The 12,888-nt window shown below is 40.4% G+C and overlaps 1 protein-coding gene across 2 annotated transcripts in view; it reads right to left on the bottom strand.

The window, feature by feature from the left end:
• Nucleotides 1-3,912: 3,912 nt before the first annotated feature.
• The window catches only part of LOC115746805, a 959,385-nt gene continuing 950,409 nt past the window's right edge, over nt 3,913-12,888 (bottom strand). Inside the window, exons 1-5 of one of the 2 annotated variants that reach the window (XR_007199173.1) lie at nt 5,903-6,524; nt 5,581-5,628; nt 4,664-5,468; nt 4,472-4,543; nt 3,913-3,976 (exon numbers count right to left, since the gene is read on the bottom strand). The gene's annotated coding sequence lies outside the window, so the exon portion shown is untranslated. Of the gene's footprint in view, nt 3,977-4,471; nt 4,544-4,663; nt 5,469-5,580; nt 5,629-5,902; nt 6,525-12,888 lie in introns of those variants that run through there. The other variant, XR_007199172.1, reaches the window with a different exon arrangement.

The following is a 12,888-nucleotide window of genomic DNA, read 5'->3' as shown; positions in this document are numbered from 1 at the left end:
GCCGAGTGATAGAGATGGTGAATCAGACGACGAGGGAATCGACGGGACGGAGGCGACATTGCCGGTGAGCTCCTGAACGAGGCACTTGAAGGTGGAGGCGTCTGTGATGTACACTTTGGGCTTCAAGACTTTGATCAGGCTGTGGAGATGTTTCTCATTATTCTTGGACACCTTCGTGGATGATGCTTCACTCACCATCACTTTCTTCCCCATTTTCGCTTCTTCTTTGATATGCAGTTTATCTTCTGATTGGATGAGAACACGCTCGCACACCCTTTGCGGACCCGATGGAATGGGTATATATAACAAGAGGCAATATATCTGTGGATTCAGAGCTTGATAAGCTCTGGGAATGGTTCAGGAAAAGAACAAGTGAGAGAATATAAGAGCGAGAGAGATGCTGAAAGTGATCCTGCTTGTGGCCACGTCTGGGGTTTGTTGTGGATTTATGGGAGGAGGAGGACTCCTTGGCTGATGACCAAACTTAAAATATTTCCATACTTTGGTGCGCGGGTCTGTGTTGAGACAATGGCATCCTTGGCTGAAGTCACAGGAGAATGTGCCAACGTTTGTATTTTGCATGCAGATGAAGGCCAAATGATTAGTGACTGGAGCGCGTCGACTGGTCTGACTATTCAGGAAGTTTTGATCGACACATTTGAATATTTTTAATTAATATGTGATTAGGACAGATGTTTTAATGAAAAAAATCTATCTAAATACTCACGTGATCATGATGAAATAATACATTTAATAATACTCCTACGGCTTGACTATTCATGAGACCGTCTTCTTGTGCTTGTGATTTTCCCTGCTGTTCTCTTGTCGTTTTGATTGTTTTACTTTTTTTTTTTGTGTGTGTGTGGGGGATTTGGAAAGGAGGGTCTTTTGTAATTAATAGTATAATTAAGAGTAATGTCGTTTATGGATGGAGGTGGAAATGATTGAGAAAAAAATACTACTTATGCGGCACGATTTCACCATAGCTATGCTGAAATCGGACTCAAGATTTGCTTTATCTACGTCAGAAAAGGGGATAATTGGTCCGATCTTTCTATTCACTTCTGATCATTAATATCAATCCAAATTGGTTTGACTATTAATGCGAGGGATACAGTAATTCAACCATAAAAAGCCGTAGTAAAGGAGGTTAGCGTATATTGTAAAATATACTTGAGGTAAATGTGTAAAACTAAGTATGTTTGTAAATATCTTGGAGGTTGTTATGATTGTTAAATTAGAATAACTATTAATGTTTGCGCAGATAAAGAATAAAGATTGGTAGAAAATAATAAATAAATTAAACAGAGGTAGAAAAACGGGATATAGTTCTTGAGTCGTTACACGCATCAACAATAATGGATCATAAATCAAGTGCACAAATTCCTTTAAACCATTATTATGTTTCTAGATTTAGCTATGTTGATAATGAAATTGCTGACATAAGATTTATAGCGGCTAACATATTGTTTAGGCCAATGTTCGAGATGGAACGATTATCATGGACAATCGAGTTCAGTTCAGTTAGGCTCAGATTGCAACTTTAGGTAGGCTTAGGCAAAGGAGCTCCCTCCCTCTCGTCCACCACAGGTCGACAAGAGATGCAAGTGGGTGAGAAGAAGCAAAGTAAAAAGAAAGGAAAAATCAAGAAAACAATCACGACCAACAATCTGCGAGTAAATCATGTCTCTTTCCTTTCGTGCTTTCTCGCCAACCAAAGCATTTTTCCATCCGAATTTAATCTGACGGTTTTCCCGCTCCTGTTTTGCGGTGGAGACTTAAGGACTATAATGCAGAAGAAGCATTATCGATTCTGCGTTGCTTCTCAGGATATTGATCGATCCATAGAAACAAATCAGCCTCTGGAGGATGATGACCGGTGTCCTCAACTGGAGGATGTCATCTGCTGTTTCTTGAAACATCTCGTCGGCGGCGACGGCGTCGTGGCCGTCCCCGGTGACTGAAATGAGGTTATTAAGGGCTTCCAGCTTCTCCGAGACGATGCTGTTGAAGGAGAAGGAGCACGAGCCTCCGCCCAGCCTCGGCCTCTTTCTCATGAAAGCGCATGCGAGCTCGTTGCCTCATCGTTCGTCTTCTTGATGAGGCCGTCGCGGAAGCAGTCACTATTCTTGATCTTATTCTACTCGACGAGCTCTTCTTTGCGTTCATGGGCGACTGGGCGTGGATTCATGTTCAAGAGAGAGGAAAGAAAACTCATTTTGGGGTTTTTCTTGAGGGATTTGGCTAGTTTCTGACTCAGATTTCTTTTTACGGGCAACATTGCCCCTGTTGTGATCGCCGGAAAAAGTTCTCTGAAGGAGATTCGACCGAGTTCCGAACCTTATTTGAGATTATTAGACCACTTTAAGAACTTTATTTGAAACAAAGTCCATTATAAATCCTTTATTGAGGAGTGGCCCCACTTCATGCCTTTATTAAATATTCGAAATTTTTGCTTCTTTTTAGTACTTTAGCTAGGTCTTGCTTTCCATAATTATATCATTTTCTTTTTTTTTTTTTACCATTTTCAGTGGAGATTGTCTTTCTCTAACACCTTTTTTTTTTTCTGAAAGATTATAACAGTACATACATACATACATACATACATACATACATACATATTCCTATGCTGCTCCTTTTCTTATGTGTTTCATAGCTTTAACTAGTGTTAACAATGAAATTGCTACTACTGGAAAATTTGTTTTGATACTTACTGTCAAGTTCCTAACACAGACAAGGATTTGAGGAGAGTTTTATTCTCTTTTCGGATGTTTTGACATCCGCCGCCGCCAGTCGCCACCGGCCACCGATCACCCGCCGCCGCCGCAACTCGCTGGTCGCCGGTTGCAGATCCTTCCTTTTGGTGAAAAAAGTATTTTTTTTTTATACTTGCGAAATGCGTTTCTGTTCTCGAAAATTGTAGCCGAGAACGGAAACACAAAAAATATTTTTGTTCCAAATATCTTCCCAAGAACAAAAACGTTACCGTACATAACCTAAATCCATCCTTTCTTTCGTAAACAAAATTGATTCTTTTCTATGCTAAATCCATCCTTTCTTTCGAAAACAAAATCGATTCTTTTCTTTTTGATGCTAAATCCAGCATTGTGGTACTCTCTTGACTGGTGACTTTTATGTTTTCAGTGCCATTTGATCCTGGAAACGCCTCGTACATTCCCAATTTTGCCACTCTTATGGAATTTAAATTACAGTTCTTTGAATCTCATTGTCCTCTCTTCGACCCGAAAAAAATGGAAATAAAGAGAACATGACACGATTTAGCATGTACAAGCCATCAATTAGTAAAACTAACCGAAACATGCTGCTTCCAAGCTTCCCCATATGCTAAGATGACCCCTGCCCACAAGACAAGGAGAAAAATGTTCATGATAGCTTGAGCCAGATGAACAGGACCAAGCAGGATGAGGAATTGCGGCAAGTCGTGATACTAAGCATCGAGCGGAGAATGGAAGGGCTATCATTTAGTTACAATAGATAACGTGCAAAATGAAAAATGGAAAGCAACAGTCTTGACTCTAGTGTCATCTTCAACAAAGGCCAGATCTATTACACAAACCATGAAAAATAAAGAGAATACTCACTAATCTTGCTCATGAACAAATTGTCTACATTAGGGTGGGAGATTCCTTGCTCATTTCCTGACCAAGATCTCAAATTGTGAGAGCAAATCATCCACATAATCGCCCACGTCCACAAGGTCCTCATCGTCCTCGTCCACAACGTCCTCATCCACAACGTCCTCATCGTCCTCGTCCTCATTGTCCCAATTTAACTCCTAATGCAAAAAGCCAGAAATATCACCAACGTGGAATGACTTTTCTGATGCTCCACTATACCACATGCAAGAATCACTCGCAATATTTTCAATGAGATCTAACACAATAAATTTTACCACTCCATACAAAGCTGATACAAGGAACTTTGTTGATAGCTGGAGTGTCATTGCCAAGGTAAGCTGTGGCAGTCCTAGAGCAAAGTCATGCTAGAGAAGAGAGAAGCAATGGAATTTAAAGAGCATGAAGTAAAGTAAACCAATAAATAATGCTCTGTATATTTGGAGCATCCAAAGCTGCAATTCGAGATCACGATTAAGGGTAATCCAGATAAAAGTCATATATGGTAATCACCTATCAAGATCACAATGTCCATAAAAGTCGATCAACTACTAAAAATGCAACAATATAAGTGAGTTGAATTGACTTTTGGATTCTTAGCCACCTCTAGGGCAGGAAATTGACATGGTTGGCCTTCAGAATGAAGTGACTCTGCTGCTCAAAAGGAAACCGTGCTGCATTTCCTAAGAAATCAATACACGGAGAACCCCTAACTATTACATAATAAGCACAACCGTTGAAGCCAATAAACTAGAAAGAATAGTAGATGCTCTCTACGACCATCACTTAGAACAGCGACACAACACCACAGAGAAGGAAGGAACAAGAAGCAATACATCTCTCGGTGTGCAATCATCTTTAGCTACACAAAACTCATATCCTGGATAGTCCTCCAGCTCATTAGCAACCTAATAAATAACAGAAGTGAGATCCAGAAGGATATATGTAAGATAAATTGACTTTTGGATTCTTAGGGAAGGGAAAAGAAGGAAATACTTGTTTCTGGGCGATCACCAGTATAACCTTACCTTGCCACCATACTTCATTGCTTCTCCAAACGCTACGCGAAGCTCATGTCCGCGACAGACCTCAAGCTTATTAACAGCAGCCTAATAAAGAAGTGAGATCCAGAAGGATATATGTGGAGTCCAGTTAAAACAGATGCAAAAGCATATAGCAAACAGACTAATGCTGACATTAAACCAGACCTTGTAAGTTAACAGCGGTCAAAACCGGTTACAGATTGCAGAAAAACATTTCTTTGCACATGCCCGGTAGTAAGGGATACCGGTCGGATTGACCATTAGAAACCACCCAAAGATGGAGATAAAATCAAGTTGACCTTTAGATTAGTATCAAATGATGCTGATCAAAAGATAATTTAATATACACTGAAGATATTCAATTCCATGATACAATTTATGTCAAAATACTCTTCTCCTCGACTTTAATGATTGATATTCCGGTGCTTCTTCAGAAGGAAAAGCAACAAATTGTAAAGTGGAATTACAGCATTAAGCTACAAAACGTACGGGATAAAAAGGTAAGATATTGTGAAGGCGGTTCTAGAGTCAAAACAAACCTAGCATCACACAACCTATTAAAAACTATCATCATCCACTGATTCGTCAATGCTTGTGCGTGTCACCAAGCTTTTTGCTTGGGGGAGGAACACTGAGACAATGAAGCCTCCCATGCAGTTTTGTCAGAATAAATTTGTAAAGAAACAAGCTCAAGGACTACCATAAACCTTTTTATCAGACACACCTTCGAATTATGCATCAGCGATTCAAACGTATCCACATCAAGCGACCACAATTGCAAATATGGCTCCTGCACTCAAACAAACAGCAACCAATGAAACCCAGGAAGCATAAAAAATGCACAGTGAAAGAGAAATCCCCACGAAATGATCCATCCTCAATTAGCATGAATAGAATAACACCTTTGGTTTCAAGCAGCTGACGACGGGTACTTGTTCTCTACTTAATCCCTGCAACCAATGCCATTGGAACCAAAGCTTTTGGCATGAAAGGCATCACAGTAACATTAAACGCATACTGCACATATAATACCCTGACAAATTAAGGTTTGACAAAACGATTCGATTTCACCACCACATTTTGTGGGCAACCAAACAGATAATCAAGCCCAAATGCAAAAACTCAACTTTCCAAGGGTCATTCCAATTTCCCTTCATTCTCCTCTTCCAATTGATTCAAAATCCAAAATCCAAAATTTAGAGCTCAAACCTTCACAACACTCACCTGACGAAGCAGGAACACGTCGCATGTGCCGTCGATGGATATGCACGTGAGGACCACCACAGTGCTGGAGAGTTCCTCGGGTAGCGTCCTCCTGCGACCGAATCCCTCGCCGTCATCCTCCCTCCTGTCATCGATTCCAACGGAGCTCTCTCTCAGGCTGTCCACATACGGGTTCGGACCCTCGACGTGAGTGAAGTCGTCGGGGCTATGAGGGTCGAGCTCGGGCGCATTAGAGTAGCATGAGGTGGCGGATAAGCCAGTCGCGACAGAGCCGGTAGAGAGAGGAAATATGGCGGTTTGGCGGCTAAAACAAAAGTGAGACGTGGGTGGGACGTTCTTCTGGCAGGAGAAGAAGAGAGGGGGGAGAGGAGACAGCGAGCTGAGTGGAGTGGAGCGAGCGAGCGAGCCGGGCCGTTCACGGACCGGGTTAAGGCGAGGTGAAGGCATGCGAACGGCAGCCATTTCTTGCTTGATCCTCCATCCACGGGAAGATTTTCGCAACATTGCGAGGATGCGATGGTGAATTAGCAAGGATGAGGACTGATGACTCAGGATCAAGAAGAAGATAAAGAGGAGATTCTCATAAAGAGAGGAAGAAGAGAGAAGATAAGAGAGAGATGGAATGCCTTTCGCATTGCAGATTCAATTTTGTTTTTGGGGGGAGAATCCCTTTGGTTATATGATTTCTTCTTCTGTCTAAATCGTGGAGCGCAAGCTTAGGGTGGAAGGCTGCGATTTCTTTTGTTTGCATGTGTTTTCCAATATTATGGATGCCATTGGGAAAATGAGAAATAAATAAACAATTGGATCTACGTAATGGAAAATGTTTCGATGCGAGAACAATCACAATCGAAGAAGATAAGGCAGGGTTGGGTTTTTACGCAAATCCTAGAACAAACCTTCAAATTCTCAATGTATGTGATATTTTAACATTTTATAATATCAATTGACTGTCTCCTTGAGCTATATTATGCCCATTCTTATGTAGCCAAGCACAACTGATGCAAGATTATTGAACGTACCAGACCCGTGAGTAGTTTCAGGAGCTTCAATGGCAAAAGACACATCCCCAGGTGAGCTTCAATGCCATACATAGCTCCTCGAAAGGATGTGGCCGTGAAGCCAAAGCCACCATCATAATCCCTAGTGAGTTTGCAACATCAGTCATCTCATGCTAGAACAGCTCCTCGAAAAGCATGTTGCTGTAAAGCCAAATGCACCATCACAACCCTTGTTGAGTTCGCAGTCTCAGTCTTCTCATGCTACAATAGCTCTTCGAAAGCATGTTGCTTTAAAGCCAAAGCTGCCATCACAACCTGCTGGATCACCGGAGGCCGTAAACTTGGATTGATGTATTTGCTGGAATTGATTGTTTTGTATGACACGAATATGCAGCTTTGTTTGTTTAGTGGCCAAAGTTAACTGAGATTTGAGCATTTTGTTAACGTTAAGACTTGTGTACCCTTTGTGATGTTTCTTTTTCTTATGGAGAAGTTATTTTCACTTTTGGTTTATACTTTTTGGAGTTATCTTCACTTCTAATTTATACCTTGTCAATTGCTCCAGGAGTTCTCATTGGTGGTGAATATCTTTCCCACTTTCTGAAAAATCACTTTGTTGGCTTTCTTAACAGTGTTAGTAGAATGCTGCTCAACATTTGCAGAACATGGTTGTAGAACTTGAAAGTGTAGATATAATGTGTATAAACAGGTTTGAAGTTGCAAACCAACATTTGCAGAACATGGTTGTACAACCAGTTTTTGGTTCCTCTTTTTAGTTTACAACCTAAAAACTATGAACAGCACTGGTTTAGCAGGGTAGCACACAATGTCGTTTCTCTATTTGGTTTGCAACTTCAATTCAAACCAATGAACAACATTGGTTTAGCAGAGCATATTCAATGCATTGAACACATATAGGATAAGACATGTTCTGTCTGAAGATGACAGAGAACCAAAATAGGGATGTTTGCGTTAATTCCAAACTTTGTTGAGGCACATTGAGTTCACGAATAGTGTGCCTGAGATCATACATCCCAATCAACAACAATTCTAACTTAATCAACAAAGAGCAGCACCAGTCAGTCCATACAAGTCTTAAGCTAGATACTTTAACAGCACATGCCTTGAAAAACCCATAAAAATGTTTTCATCTAGGCTGCCTGAGCTTTCCTTCTTGTCATTCTTCCCGGTGCCCTTTGGTAGAGTCCCTTCCATAACTTTGTCGAGGAGATGACCCTGTCAATTCAAAGTTGTCCTCCTTATGAGCAGTATCGTATGCATCAATCAGGATATGACACGCACTTGATTGACCAACTGATGACGGAGCTTTCTTGTTGGGCTTCATCAAGGACTTCAACTTGGATGATGATCTTGTAGGGGACAATTTGCAGCCGTGGACGTATTGGCATCTCTATTGGTCCCATTGATCGCCTCTCATCAGGTGTCTCCCTCTCATTACCCACCTTAACATGAATTTCCACTCTATCACGGCACATTCATCAACAATCTTCCGCGGAATCTCCTGACCAGCAACAGGCGTGTTGGCTTTCCCTTTCTCATGTACCTGTGTAATAGAGACCAAAAAAAAAAAAAAGGGAGAGAGGAAAATCTTCATATGTGATTCAAAAAATTCTTGACAGATTCTTCTCAAGTTAAGGATAGTAGTTGCCCTCGCACACACATCCATGACGCCTTTCTACGTTCATCAACTCTATAATATGTGATCTCCCCCGTCGACTCGAATAGTCGAGCTCGAGTGAGAAAGAGGTCTTCAATGAAGAGAAATCAATGAAGAACAGAGGAGGATTGAAGAGGAAGAACATAGGACGATTGACAAACAAGAAGAATCGGAGGAAGAACACAAGAAGATTACACATATCTTCAATGTGTGTTGCGACCTAAAAAATCGGTTAAGACCTTATGTTAATGGATTATCGGGCTAATCGGATACTAACTTAATACGGACTCTTCCAAACCCTATCAAATCGAAACTTAGGTTAATTCAAATGATTTTAATTTTGGAGCCACCACTAATCATTTTTTGGTAAGTTGGTTAGAAACCTAAATAAAATAGCGGGAGGACTATTTTATTTCTACGAACTAGAGATTAAAGATTCGGGGACTTAGTTACATTAACTAACTGTAGGTAATGCCCTTTCGGTACCTTAATTCCATGGAGATCCTAAGTCGGCAACCCAAGCTTGATTGAATTTTATTTTAAGCTCAAGTGAGGTGTTTTTTTTTTTTGTGTGCGTGGATGTTTTCACTTATTTGGATGCAATGCAATGCATGAATGAGCAAAGACTATACTAAATATGCAAAAACGACATAATAGCATAACATTCAAGACAACATGGAAACAAATCAAATTGACATGCAGACTCTATAAAATTCAAAAATTATAGCTACCCTAAGGAACATGCAATTTTAAACTCAAGCAAATCAATTATGTAAAATTTACCTAAGATGAACAACATGCGAAAATTAGGATCAAGTTTCCCTACATGCAAAGTTAGCTAATTTGATTAAAACATGCAAGACGACATCAAATTAGTGCAACATGGACATGCAATATATGAATTTTGAAAAAAAAATGGACGATTGATGGATGATTCTCGAAAATTTAATGCGTAACGCAAGATATGAAATGAGCAGAATTTTTTAGGATTTTTCTAGCAATTAAAATATGCATGAAACTAAAGATAAATCAAAGATATGTAAATGATATGTTTGAAAGATGGAATGCAAGATATGACACTCGAAAATATGAAATGACAATCAAAGATAATGCAGAAAGAATATTTGAAAAGTACATAAGGATGAACCGAATTTGATTGAGACTCTTTCTTTTTTATCTTTTTTAGACTGAAATTTTCAGCCAAAATGAGAATAAACAAGCCTTAATTGATTCTCTTGACTTTCATTCCCAGAATAAACTCAATGAGATAAAGTTCCTAAAGATTTAATTAGATATAATTTCTAGGAAACTATATCTTACAAAAATTTTTTTTTATCGCTCTTGCTTCGCGCAACACCGGCCCACGCCATTCCCTCACATGTTCTCTCTCCCTCTCGCACAAACTCACGCGAAGTTTCGCCAGCAAAATGAAAATTTTCTTGAATGGGCATTGCAGTTGATCGAGGCCATGACCTCACATTCAGAGTAATTCTCACAACATATAAATTTAGCTCTAAGAGGGAATTGGGTGTGTTTACAAACACTTGATGTATTATTTTTTTTTAGATGCTCTTTAAGCCGCTGCTTTGACATTTTGGTTTACAGGCAGGAACTTATTATGCAAAGAAATGGAATAGAACAAGCAAGTTGGTTAAGTTAAGAATGTCTCAATCAATTTCTTTTCCAATACGTATATACGTCTGAGTCTAACTCCGATGAGACATTCGGTGTTCACCCGTGAAAGAATTGACTGCAGGTAGTTGGTGAGGCAAAGAAAGGGGATGCATGCGGCGAAGTAGGCGTTCTCTGTTACCGACCACAACTTTTTACGGTCAGGACTAAAAGACTGAGCCAGCGCCCATGTTTAAACCAGAAGTCCTTTCTGAATATTGTTCAGGCCAATGTTGGAGATGGAATAATTATCATGGACAATCTACTTCATGTATGCTTAGGGTGCAGGTGGTAGCATTTCTGAAAGTGGATTTTGCTCCAGAAGTGCTTTTAAAGCAAAAATCCATTTGTTAATCTAACTTTGAAGCAGAAATCCATTTTGTAAATTTTTTTAATTTTTGAAAGAAATTTCTACGTCCGAAGTGAATTTTCATTTTTGAAGTTGTTTTAGTCCTAATTTAAGTCGTTAAAAATCTTTTCATTATACCCTCACCCATATTTCTTGGACCAAAAAAAACTCAAGTAGTACCTCCACGTCTTGCCATCCTTTAATCATTGTCACCCACCATCAACCACTTTCGATCACTGCCCGCCTCCATTGCCGACCTCCACTAGCCACCCACACATGACCACCGCCACCCACCGCCACCCACCACCAACCACCGACAAACCTCCGGCGGCCGCCGCCCATCACCACCTCCACGATTGTCGCCAACCACCACCCATTGCGACCTCTTCCCATCGCCATCGCCACCACCACCGCCTCCAACCTCCGCTAGCCACCGCCGCCAACCGCCGCCGACCACCACCTACCGCCAACCAGGATTGCCGCCCCCCACCGCCGCCGCCTACCATTGCCCACAATTGGCCGCCGCCAACGGCCGACCACCACGCCATCGCAATCTACCATTGATCTCTATCGCCGAACACCACCCACCGCCGGCCGCCGCCATTTGCTGACCACCATGCCGCCCGCTGCTGCGGTCTACCACCGACCTCCGCCGTCGAGTTGCCGTCTCTAGCTACTAGAGTAAAAAATAAAAAATAATATTTTATTTTTAAAAATAATTTTTAAAAGAAATTTAAAAATGTTAAAAATTAATTAGAATTTTTTTTGGCTATCGACAATAATTTTTCATAGAAGAATTTGTGTTAATAATGTTTCAGAAGTAAAAATTTTCAATTGTTACCAAACAAATTTCTCTGATCAGAAATTAAATTCTAGAGTAGAAAGTAGAAAAATCAACTTGTGGTCATAAGTTGATTTTTGAAACGGAAGTGTTGCCATGCGCGCCCTTAAATTGCAACTTCAGTTAGGCTAAAAAATAATATAGTATATTTTTACTTTGTTCTTTCTCGCCCACTTGCATCCCTTGTCGACCTGTACAGGATTAGTCAGACGTTGAGGAAGTGCCATGTAGTGTAAAATGAATATAGTCTATATTATTGAGTTTGAGGGAAAATTCTAGTTATGGTTTTTCTTTGTGCCATCTATATAAGGTCAACATACTTGGGTGGCAAATTGTTTTCTTCAGTTCGTCATGGAAATTGGCTTGTTCCTTTCGTAGGTTGGTATTGAATCAGTGCTGTGTTAGTCCAGGATTATTAACCCCACTTGTCAGCAGCAAATGCCCACGTCGTCGAATGCAATTAGTTTTTCCTACTCTTCTCTGACATGTCCAGATGGCTGTTTTCACGAATTACCAGTAACAAACATGGTAATGAGATTTGTGAAAGGTGGATTATTATGTCTGCGCTTGTGCTTTTTATTATGTGGCGTACGGTTTACAAAAGGATCCCATGCCAGTATCAGCGTCTGAACTGAAACAAGCTCTTTTGATTGGCAGGTTGAGCATGAAGATGCTGATGAAAGACGAACTGCATTTCAATCGAGGGCTTGCTCCGAAACCGTCTTGTTTTTGTCTGGCCTGGTTGGTAACCCAGATGGAGGCGGGGCTGTCTCAGGCTTCGAAAGTGTATGGCATGCTTTTCAGAGTAGCACCAAAAAAATGTTATCACAAAGTTTTGACAGAAATCAATGGCAGTTCTGGGTAATGTATTGTATCTATGTCCCGCTTCTCCCCGACACTCTCGTCATCTTTTTAACACAGGAGGTATTATTGGCCATGAAAAAGATCGAAACTCATGAGCAGAGAACCAACATCTGATGGATGCATGTTGCACCAACAGTTTCCTAGTGACCTGTTTTTACCCTGGGCTTTAATAGGTAGGTTGAGAACTTTGTTTTTCCTGACCTCTTCAGTTTCTTTATATGTACCCTAGAATTGTTTTTTTCTTTTTTCCTCCAGTGGAATTTTATCGCATCGAATTAACGCAATATAGCTAAGGCACTCGATAGGTATTGACTATGGAATCATAGATCTTGTCTAATCTTTTAATCTTTTATTTACGGTTGAATGTTTGGAGTTTATGAACATGTACAGTTATTGAATGTGGAATCATAGATTCGCTTTCGTATTATTATTTTTTAAAAGAGTTGAAACGTATATGTATGTCGCCAATTTTAAATCTGAGAGGGAAAGGTACAGTATAAACAAAGCAGGAATTACAAAGCCGCACAACATAAGAGCATTGCCTTGGCCAAATTTGAGCCTTTGAGGTGAACGAGCAGGAAA

Source organism: Rhodamnia argentea, chromosome 7 (assembly GCF_020921035.1).
Source record: "Rhodamnia argentea isolate NSW1041297 chromosome 7, ASM2092103v1, whole genome shotgun sequence".
NCBI classification, from domain to species: domain Eukaryota; kingdom Viridiplantae; phylum Streptophyta; class Magnoliopsida; order Myrtales; family Myrtaceae; genus Rhodamnia; species Rhodamnia argentea.
The sequence above is the reverse complement of the archived record's forward strand: the minus strand, read 5'-3'. Positions and strand labels throughout refer to the sequence as shown.